The following is a 10,399-nucleotide window of genomic DNA, read 5'->3' on the forward strand; positions in this document are numbered from 1 at the left end:
AGAGGGTCCTTGATGCTAGTGAGAAGCTCTCTATATAGGGCCCCCCTCAAGGAAGGGTCCCTAACACTAGTGAGGGGCGCTTGATGTAGGTCCCCCTCAAGGGGGGTCCTTGATGCTGGTGAGGTGCTCTTGATCTAGGGACCCCTCAAGGGAGAGTCGTTGATGCTGGTGGGGCTCTTGATCAAGGGAATTGAATCAGTGCTCTTCCCTGGATGAAGCCTTCATACCTCCCATACCCCCACCCCTATGGGTTTAGCGTCCCCATGATAATCATTCCAGCCTACATCCTTTTGCAGCACTGAATGACCCTTGTGGGTTTAGAGCCATTCTTATAATTGTGTTACCCCTTAATAATTATAATTCGGATGAGAATTGCACAGAAAACAATAAGGGTCAATATCGTGATTGGAACAATAGCCAAATAACCCTTACATGGAGAGGAACTTGAGGTCTGGTCACAGACCGAGCCACGGGGACGTCGACCCCTAAAAACCCCCCTCCAGGTATATACCTGGACAGGGTTTTGGGGGTCAAGGTCCCCGTGACTCGGTCTGTGACCAGGCCTCTTGGTGGATCAGGGTCTAATCAACCAGGTTGTTATTGCTGGCCACACGTAATCCAACGTATGAAGCACAGCCAAGCTGATCAGGTACTGACTTTAGGTTCCTGTCCAGTGCCTTCTTGAAGACAACCAGGGGTCTTGAAGACAACCAGGGGTCTTGAAGACAACCAGGGGTCTTGAAGACAACCAGGGGTCTTGAAGACAACCAGGGGTCTTGAAGACAACCAGGGGTCTTGAAGACAACCAGGGGTCTTGAAGACAACCAAGGGTCTTGAAGACAACCAGGGGTCTTGAAGACAACCAGTGGTCTTGAAGACAACCAGGGGTCTTGAAGACAACCAGGGGTCTTGAAGACAACCAGGGGTCTTGAAGACAACCAGTGGTCTTGAAGACAACCAGGGGTCTTGAAGACAATCAGTGGTCTTGAAGACAACCAGTGGTCTTGAAGACAACCAGTGGTCTTGAAGACAACCAGTGGTCTTGAAGACAGCCAGGGGTCTATTTCTAACCCCCCCCTATGTATCCTGAGAGGCAGTTGAACAGTCTTGGGCCCCTGACACTATTATGTTGTCTCTTATACTCCCGGTATAACGACGCTTCAGTCCCACTTGGGCCCTTAAGTAGTGACTAGTGGTCCAACTTGGACCAAAATGGCGCCATGTTTTTCCTGTGTACTGATTGGTGGAAATTTCTGTCCTGGACTGCCAGGTCACTCCTTTAAGAGCTTTACAGTAGACTGTAAGCCAATAATGTTAAGTTGGCCCATAATGCCTAGGCCTAATAGAGGCTCTCTTTGCATTACAACCCACTATTGAAAATATAAAATTTCAATGTACTGTTTGCAAATACAAAATAGATAAATAAGTCTTGAGATTCTTGGGGCAATCTCACGTCCCTCCTCACCGAAAGTCCCACTTTCAGGCCAATGTTACTCTGGCTTTTCTTTAAGCAGAAATTAACTCGCACCGATGTTAGTTTTGCACTTAACCTTCCCTAACATGTCTAACCAAAGTTGTGTTGTATGACCCATGTGGGTTTCAGCACTGTTCAGAATATACTCTTACTATTACTACTACTACTACTACTACTACTATTACTACTACTACTACTATTAGTCTTAAACTCCCCTTGAGTTGAATCTGAGTGTCTCCATTTGCTCAGACGCTATATGACCCCTGTGGGTTTAGCGGTTTTCCCTGATCACACTTCCACTGCTGCTACTTACAAAATAATGTTTAATCACAGGTTATACCAGAACTAATGGAGTGTGCCTTGGGTCACTGCTGCTGACACTGCTGATAGCACTGCTGATGGCACTCCCCTCAAGGGAGGTTCCTTGGTGCTGGTGAGGGGTTCTTGATCTAGGGAATTGGATCTGTGCTCCGGTTCCCCGAATTAAGCCTGAATACCTTCCATCCTCTCCCCTACAGGCGCTGTATAATCCTACGGATTTAGCGCTCCCCATGACTATAATAATGCTGATGGCACTGCTGCTGATACCTCCACTGCTGATAACACTAGTGCCAGTACCAGTGCCTGTACCTCTTGCTAGACAAAATCTGTGATATTCCTACCTTCAGTGAAGGCACTCTCCCTTGAAGGTAGGTAGGTGCCTTAATAGTCTGATCTGAGGAACTGGAGCTTCCTTCCATTCCTCGGATCAAACCAGATTACCTTCTACTATCCAGGTGCTGTATAACCCGTGTAGTAGCTGGGTTGATAGCGCACTGTGGTGAAAAATTGGATATCAGATTGGAGGGAGAGAGTATGGAGGAGGTGAATGTATTCAGATATTTGGGAGTGGACGTGTCAGTGGATGTGTGTCTATGAAAGATGAGGTGAATCATAGAACTGATGAGGGGAAAAAAGGTGAGTGGTGCTCTGAGGAGTCTGAGGGGACAAAGAACTTTGTCCTTGGAAGCAAAGAGGGGAATGTATGAGAGTATAGTTATACCAACACTATTATATGGGTGTGAAGCATGGGTTTACCTGGAGTTTACCTGGAAAGGGTTTCAGAGGTCAACGCCCCTGCGGCCCGGTCTGAGACCAGGCCTCATGGTGGATCAGGGTCTGATCAACCAGACTGTTACTGCTGGCCGCACGCATGCTGATGTACGAACCACAGCCCGGTTGGTCAGGTACTGACTAACTGGCTTTAGGCGCCTGTCCAGTGCTTTCTTGAAGACAGCCAGGGGTCTATTGGTAATCCCCCTTATGTATGCTGGGAGGCAATTGAACAGTCTTGGGCCCCTGACACTGCATTGTCTCTCAGTGTACTCGTGGCGCCTCTGCTTTTCATCAGGGGAATGTTGCATCTCATGCCGAGTCTTTTGCTTTCATATGGAGTGATTTTGGGTGGTGAATGTTGCAACAAGGAGAAGGCTGGAGGCAGTGGGGAAAGCTGGAGGCAGTGGAGGAGGTTGGAGGCAGTAGAGGAGGAGGCTGGAGGCAGTGGAGATGTCATGTCTGTGTGAATATAATGCAGAGAATCCATAGCTTGGAGATTAGGAGGAGGTGCTGGGTTACTAAAAGTATTATTCATAGGGCTGAAGAGGGGTTGTTTAGATGGTTCAGACATTTAGAGAGGATGGCGCAAAATAAAATGACTTGGAGAACGTATATATCTGTAGTGGAAGGAAGGCTGGGTAGGGGTCAGAGTAGAAAAGGTTGGAGGGAGGAGGTAAAAGGAGGTTTTGCTTGCGAGGGGCTTCGACTTTCAGCAAGCATGTGTGCTAGATAGGAGTAAGTGGAGACATATGGGTTTTAGGACATGACGTGCTGTTGGAGCGTGAGCAAGGTAATATTTATGAAGGGATTCGGGGAAACCGGCAGACAGGACTTGAGTCCTGGAGGTGGGAAGTACAGTACCTGTACTCTGAAGGATGAGTGAGGATGTTACAGTTCTGGAGGTGGGAAGTACAGTACCTGTACTCTGAAGGATGAGTGAGGATGTTACAGTTCTGGAGGTGGGAAGTACAGTACCTGTACTCTGAAAGATGAGTGAGGATGTTACAGTTCTGGAGGTGGGAAGTACAGTACCTGTACTCTGAAGGATGAGTGAGGATGTTACAGTTCTGGAGGTGGGAAGTACAGTACCTGTACTCTGAAAGATGAGTGAGGATGTTACAGTTCTGGAGGTGGGAAGTACAGTACCTGTACTCTGAAGGATGAGTGAGGATGTTACAGTTCTGGAGGAGGGAAGTACAGTGCCTGTACTCTGAAGGATGAGTGAGGATGTTACAGTTTTGGAGGTGGGAAGTATAGTACCTGTACTCTGAAGAATGAGTGAGGATGTTACAGTTCTGGAGGTGGGAAGTACAGTACCTGTACTCTGAAGGATGAGTGAGGATGTTACAGTTCTGGAGGTGGGAAGTACAGTACCTGTACTCTGAAGGATGACTGAGGATGTTACAGTTCTGGAGGTGGGAAGTACAGTACCTGTACTCTGAAGGATGAGTGAGGATGTTACAGTCCTGGAGGAGGGAAGTACAGTGCCTGTACTCTGAAGGATGAGTGAGGATGTTACAGTTCTGGAGGTGGGAAGTACAGTACCTGTACTCTGAAGGATGAGTGAGGATGTTACAGTTCTGGAGGTGGTGTGGAAAATTTTTGATTTTCCGAAGCTATAGCGCCTAATAGGTGTTTAATGTGTCGATATGAGTCAAAAATGTATTTGACAATAGGGTAGAACCAAGAGTTCCCTTTGCGCATGCACGGATGTGCGGGGGTATAGGGGGACTCGGGCCATGGGGGAGGCGGGAGTGTTTTGAATGTGGTGAGGAGGCTGGGAAAGCATGGAACCACGAAATTGGCATTCACGGCGGCCTAAGGATTAATATAGGCCTCATTTCATAATAGGAAGTGTCGTAACTGTTCCTGGTGAAGAGTGAGGGAACGAGATTTAGGGGACCACCGTAAAAGGGTGGTAAAATTAGTGAATAATGGTTTGACGGGGTGTGACTGGTGCACGGCCATGGTGTGTGTCCAGGGGAAATACCCGTGTGTTAATCTTCGCTCATCGGCCTCAGATCTTAATGGAGTGACCTCTAATGTGTATAATAATTATGAGAGGTTAAATCGTCTTGTGAATGGTAATGTAATCAGTGATAATAACATTGAGTTAAGAGAATGCGGGATGTGAAATAGATCGCCCTGTTCCGAGTGAATGTGTGATTCATACCGAGGATAATGAAGCTTTATGGAATCACGACTTCTAAACCGGGACAAACCGACGGATACCTCGTCCTGCTGGAATAAGAACCGTGTCGGTGTAGCAGAACATCGAAATGAGATGGTGAATGGAGGAAATAAGGAGTATCAATCACCCACAGTTAAGTAACCCTTCTAGTTATAGCAGACTGATACTGGCCAGTTAGGTATGTTGTAATTGGATAGGTTATGAGTGATCCAGCTACATCAAGTGACCACCAGAGAATATCTGGTAAGTGGAGAGATTATGTACAAGTGGTTTTCCTTGATGGATATATCCATGTGTAACCTACCCCCCCCCCCTTCATTCAGTTACACTAATATAATCTATACAGTCCACAATTAATTAGTAGCACCGTACTTGTGGGTGCTATCCAATCCATACTGGTCTCGGATAGATATGGATAAGATTGTGAGGTCGAAGGAACCACTTGCCGCGACCAGGGGTGGTTAAGTTTTCTCACATGTCTACACGGGGTGACTACGGTAAACAATATGGTTGTCTCCCAATGAGATTACTGGTATGTATATAATGTTGAGGTACATACAGGTAAGCACCCTAGAAAATTTTCCATAGGTGGGAAGTACAGTACCTGTACTCTGAAGGATGAGTGAGGATGTTACAGTTCTGGAGGTGGGAAGTACAGTGCCAGTACTCTGAAGGATGAGTGAGGATGTTACAGTTCTGGAGGTGGGAAGTACAGTACCTGTACTCTGAAGGATGAGTGAGGATGTTAGTCCTGGAGGTGAGAAGTATAGTACCTGTACTCTGAAGGATGAGTCAAGATGTTACAGTCCTAGAGGTGGGAAGTACAGTGCCTGTACTCTGAAGGATGAGTGAGGATGTTACAGTTCTGGATGTGGGAAGTACAGTACCTGTATTCTGAAGGATGAGTGAGGATGTTACAGTCCTGGAGGTGGGAAGTACAGTACCTGTACTCTGAAGGATGAGTGAGGATGTTACAGTTCTGGAGGTGGGAAGTACAGTACCTGTACTCTGAAGGATGAGTGAGGATGTTACAGTCCTGTAGGTGGGAAGTACAGAACCTGTACTCTGGAGGATGAGTGAGGTTACAGTTCTGGAGGTGGGAAGCTCAGAACCTGCACTCTGAAGGATGAGTGAGGATGTTGCAGTTCTGGAGGTGGGAAGAACAGTACCTATACTCTGAAGGATGACTGAGGATGTTACAGTTCTGGTGGTGGGAAGTACAGTACCTGTACTCTGAAGGATGAGTGAGGATGTTACAGTCCTGTAGGTGGGAAGTACAGAACCTGTACTCTGGAGGATGAGTGAGGATATTACAGTTCTGGATGTGGGAAGTGCAGAACCTGTACTCTGAAGGATGAGTGAGGATGTTGCAGTTCTGGAGGTGGGAAGTACAGTACCTGTACTCTGAAGGATGAGTGAGGATGTTACAGTTCTGGAGGTGGGAAGTACAGTACCTGTACTCTGAAGGATGAGTGATGATGTTACAGTTCTGGAGGTGGAAAGTACAGTACCTGTACTCTGAAGGATGAGTGAGGATGTTACAGTCCCGGAGGTGGGAAGTACAGTACCTGTACTCTGAAAGATGAGTGAGGATGTTACAGTTCGGGAGGAGGGAAGTACAGTGCCTGTACTCTGAAGGATGAGTGAGGATGTTACAGTTTTGGAGGTGGGAAGTATAGTACCTGTACTCTGAAGAATGAGTGAGGATGTTACAGTTCTGGAGGTGGGAAGTACAGTACCTGTACTCTGAAGGATGAGTGAGGATGTTACAGTTCTGGAGGTGGGAAGTACAGTACCTGTACTCTGAAGGATGACTGAGGATGTTACAGTTCTGGAGGTGGGAAGTACAGTACCTGTACTCTGAAGGATGAGTGAGGATGTTACAGTTCTGGAGGTGGGAAGTACAGTACCTGTACTCTGAAGGATGAGTGAGGATGTTACAGTTCTGGAGGTGGGAAGTACAGTGCCAGTACTCTGAAGGATGAGTGAGGATGTTACAGTTCTGGAGGTGGGAAGTACAGTGCCTGTACTCTGAAGGATGAGTGAGGATGTTACAGTTCTGGAGGTGGGAAGTACAGTGCCAGTACTCTGAAGGATGAGTGAGGATGTTACAGTTCTGGAGGTGGGAAGTACAGTATCTGTACTCTGAAGGATAAGTGACGATGTTACAGTCCTGGAGGTGGGAAGTACAGAACCTGTACTCTGGAGGATGAGTGAGGTTGTTACAGTTCTGGAGGTGGGAAGCACAGAACCTGAACTCAGAAGGATGAGTGAGGATGTTACATTTCTGGAGGTGGGAAGTACAGTACCTACACTCTGAAGGATGACTGAGGATGTTACAGTTCTGGAGGTGGGAAGTATAGTACCTGTACTCTGAAGGATGTGTGAGGATGTTACAGTTCTGGATGTGGGAAGTGCAGAACCTGTACTCTGAAGGATGAGTGAGGATGTTACAGTTCTGGAGGTGGGAAGAACTGTACCTGTACTCTGAAGGATGAGTGAGGATGTTACAGTTCTGGAGGTGGGAAGTACAGTACCTGTACTCTGAAGGATGAGTGAGGATGTTACAGTCCTGTAGGTGGGAAGTACAGAATCTGTACTCTGGAGGATGAGTGAGGATGTTACAGTTTTGGATGTGGGAAGTGCACAACCTGTACTCTGAAGGATGAGTGAGGATGTTACAGTTCTGGAGGTGGGAAGTACAGTACCTGTCCTCTGAAGGATGACTGAGGATGTTACAGTTCTGGAGGTGGGAAGTACAGTACCTGTACTCTGAAGGATGAGTGAGGATGTTACAGTCCTGTAGGTGGGAAGTACAGAACCTGTACTCTGGAGGATGAGTGAGGATGTTACAGTTTTGGATGTGGGAAGTGCAGAACCTGTACTCTGAAGGATGAGTGAGGATGTTACAGTTCTGGAGGTGGGAAGTACAGTACCTGTACTCTGAAGGATGAGTGAGGATGTTACAGTTCTGGAGGTGGGAAGTACAGTACCTGTACTCTGAAGGATGAGTGAGGATGTTACAGCTCTGGAGGTGGGAAGTACAGTACCTGTACTCTGAAGGATGACTGAGGATGTTACAGTTCTGGAGGTGGGAAGTACAGTACCTGTACTCTGAAGGATGAGTGAGGATGTTACAGTTCTGGAGCTGGGAGGTACAGTACCTATACTCTGAAGGATGACTGAGGATGTTACAGTTCTGGAGGTGGGAAGTACAGTACCTGTACTCTGAAGGATGAGTGAGGATGTTGCAGTTCTGGAGCTGGGAGGTACAGTACCTATACTCTGAAGGATGACTGAGGATGTTACAGTTCTGGAGGTGGGAAGTACATTACCTGTACTCTGAAGGATGAGTGAGGATGTTACAGTCCTGGAGGTGGGAAGTACAGTGCCTGTACTCTGAAGGATGAGTGAGGATGTTACAGTTTTGGAGGTGGGAAGTACAGTACCTGTACTCTGAAGAATGAGTGAGGATGTTACAGTTCTGGAGGTGGGAAGTACAGTACCTGTACTTTGAAGGATGAGTGAGGATGTTACAGTTCTGGAGGTGGGAAGTACAGTACCTGTACTCTGAAGGATGACGGAGGATGTTACAGTTCTGGAGGTGGGAAGTACAGTACCTGTACTCTGAAGGATGAGTGAGGATGTTACAGTCCAGGAGGCGGGAAGTACAGTACCTGTACTCTGAAGGATGAGTGAGGATATTACAGTTCTGGAGGTGGGAAGTACAGTACCTGTACTCTGAAGGATGAATGAGGATGTTACAGTTCTGGAGGTGGGAAGTACAGTACCTGTACTCTGAAGGATGAGTGAGGATGTTACAGTTCTGGAGGTGGGAAGTACAGTACTTGCACTCTGAAGGATGAGTGAGGATGTTACAGTTATGGAGGTGGGAAGTACAGTGCCTGTACTCTGAAGGATGAGTGAGGATGTTACAGTTCTGGAGGTGGGAAGTACAGTGCCTGTACTCTGAAGGATGAGTGAGAATGTTACAGTTCTGGAGGTGGGAAGTACAGTACCTGTACTCTGAAGGATGAGTGAGGATGTTACAGTTCTGGAGGTGGGAAGTACAGTACCTGTACTCTGAAGGATGAGTGAGGATGTTACAGCTCTGGAGGTGGGAAGTACAGTACCTGTACTCTGAAGGATGACTGAGAATGTTACAGTTCTGGAGGTGGGAAGTACAGTGCCTGTACTCTGAAGGATGAGTGAGAATGTTACAGTTCTGGAGGTGGGAAGTACAGTACCTGTACTCTGAAGGATGAGTGAGGATGTTACAGTTCTGGAGGTGGGAAGTACAGTGCCTGTACTCTGAAGGATAAGTGAGGATGTTACAGTTCTTGAGGTGGGAAGTACAGTGCCAGTACTCTGAAGGATGAGTGAGGATGTTACAGTTCTGGAGGTGGGAAGTACAGTACCTGTACTCTGAAGGATGAGTGAGGATGTTACAGTTCTGGAGGTGGGAAGTAGAGCGCCTGTACTCTGAAGGATGAGTGAGGATGCTACAGTTCTGGAGGTGGGAAGTACAGTACCTGTACTCTGAAGAATGAGTGAGGATGCTACAGTTCTGGAGGTGGGAAGTACAGTACCTGTACTCTGAAGAATGAGTGAGGATGTTACAGTTCTGGAGGTGGGAAGTACAGTACCTGTACTCTGAAGGATGACTGAGGATGTTACAGTTCTGGAGGTGGGAAGTACAGTACCTGTACTCTGAAGGATGAGTGAGGATGTTACACTCCTGGAGGTGGGAAGTACAGTGCCTGTACTCTGAAGGATGAGTGAGGATGTTACAGTTCTGGAGGTGGGAAGTACAGTACCTGTACTCTGAAGAATGAGTGAGGATGTTACAGTTCTGGAGGTGGGAAGTACAGTACCTGTACTCTGAAGGAAGAGTGAGGATGTTACAGTTCTGGAGGTGGGAAGTACAGTACCTGTACTCTGAAGGATGACTGAGGATGTTACAGTTCTGGAGGTGGGAAGTACAGTACCTGTACTCTGAAGGATGAGTGAGGATGTTACAGTCCAGGAGGCGGGAAGTACAGTACCTGTACTCTGAAGGATGAGTGAGGAAGTTACAGTTCTGGAGGTGGGAGGTACAGTACCTGTACTCTGAAGGATGAGTGAGGATGTTACAGTTCTGGAGGTGGGAAGTACAGTACCTGTACTCTGAAGGATGACTGAGGATGTTACAGTTCTGGAGGTGGGAAGTACAGTACCTGTACTCTGAAGGATGAGTGAGGATGTTACAGTCCTGGAGGTGGGAAGTACAGTGCCTGTACTCTGAAGGATGAGTGAGGATGTTACAGTTCTGGAGGAGGAAGTACAGTACCTGTACTCTGAAGGATGAGTGTGGATGTTACAGTTCTGGAGGTGGGAAGTACAGTGCCTGTACTCTGAAGGATGAGTGAGGATGTTACAGTTCTGGAGGTGGGAAGTACAGTGCCTGTACTCTGAAGGATGAGTGAGGATGTTACAGTCCTGGAGGTGGGAAGTACAGTACCTGTACTCTGAAGGATGAGTGACGATGTTGCAGTCCTGGAGGTGGGAAGTACAGTGTCTGTACTCTGAAGGATGAGTGAGGATGTTACAGTTCTTGAGGTGGGAAGTACAGTGCCCGTACTCTTAAGGATGAGTGAGGA

The sequence above is a fragment of the Cherax quadricarinatus genome, chromosome 99, assembly GCF_038502225.1.
Source record: "Cherax quadricarinatus isolate ZL_2023a chromosome 99, ASM3850222v1, whole genome shotgun sequence".
Lineage (NCBI taxonomy): Eukaryota > Metazoa > Arthropoda > Malacostraca > Decapoda > Parastacidae > Cherax > Cherax quadricarinatus.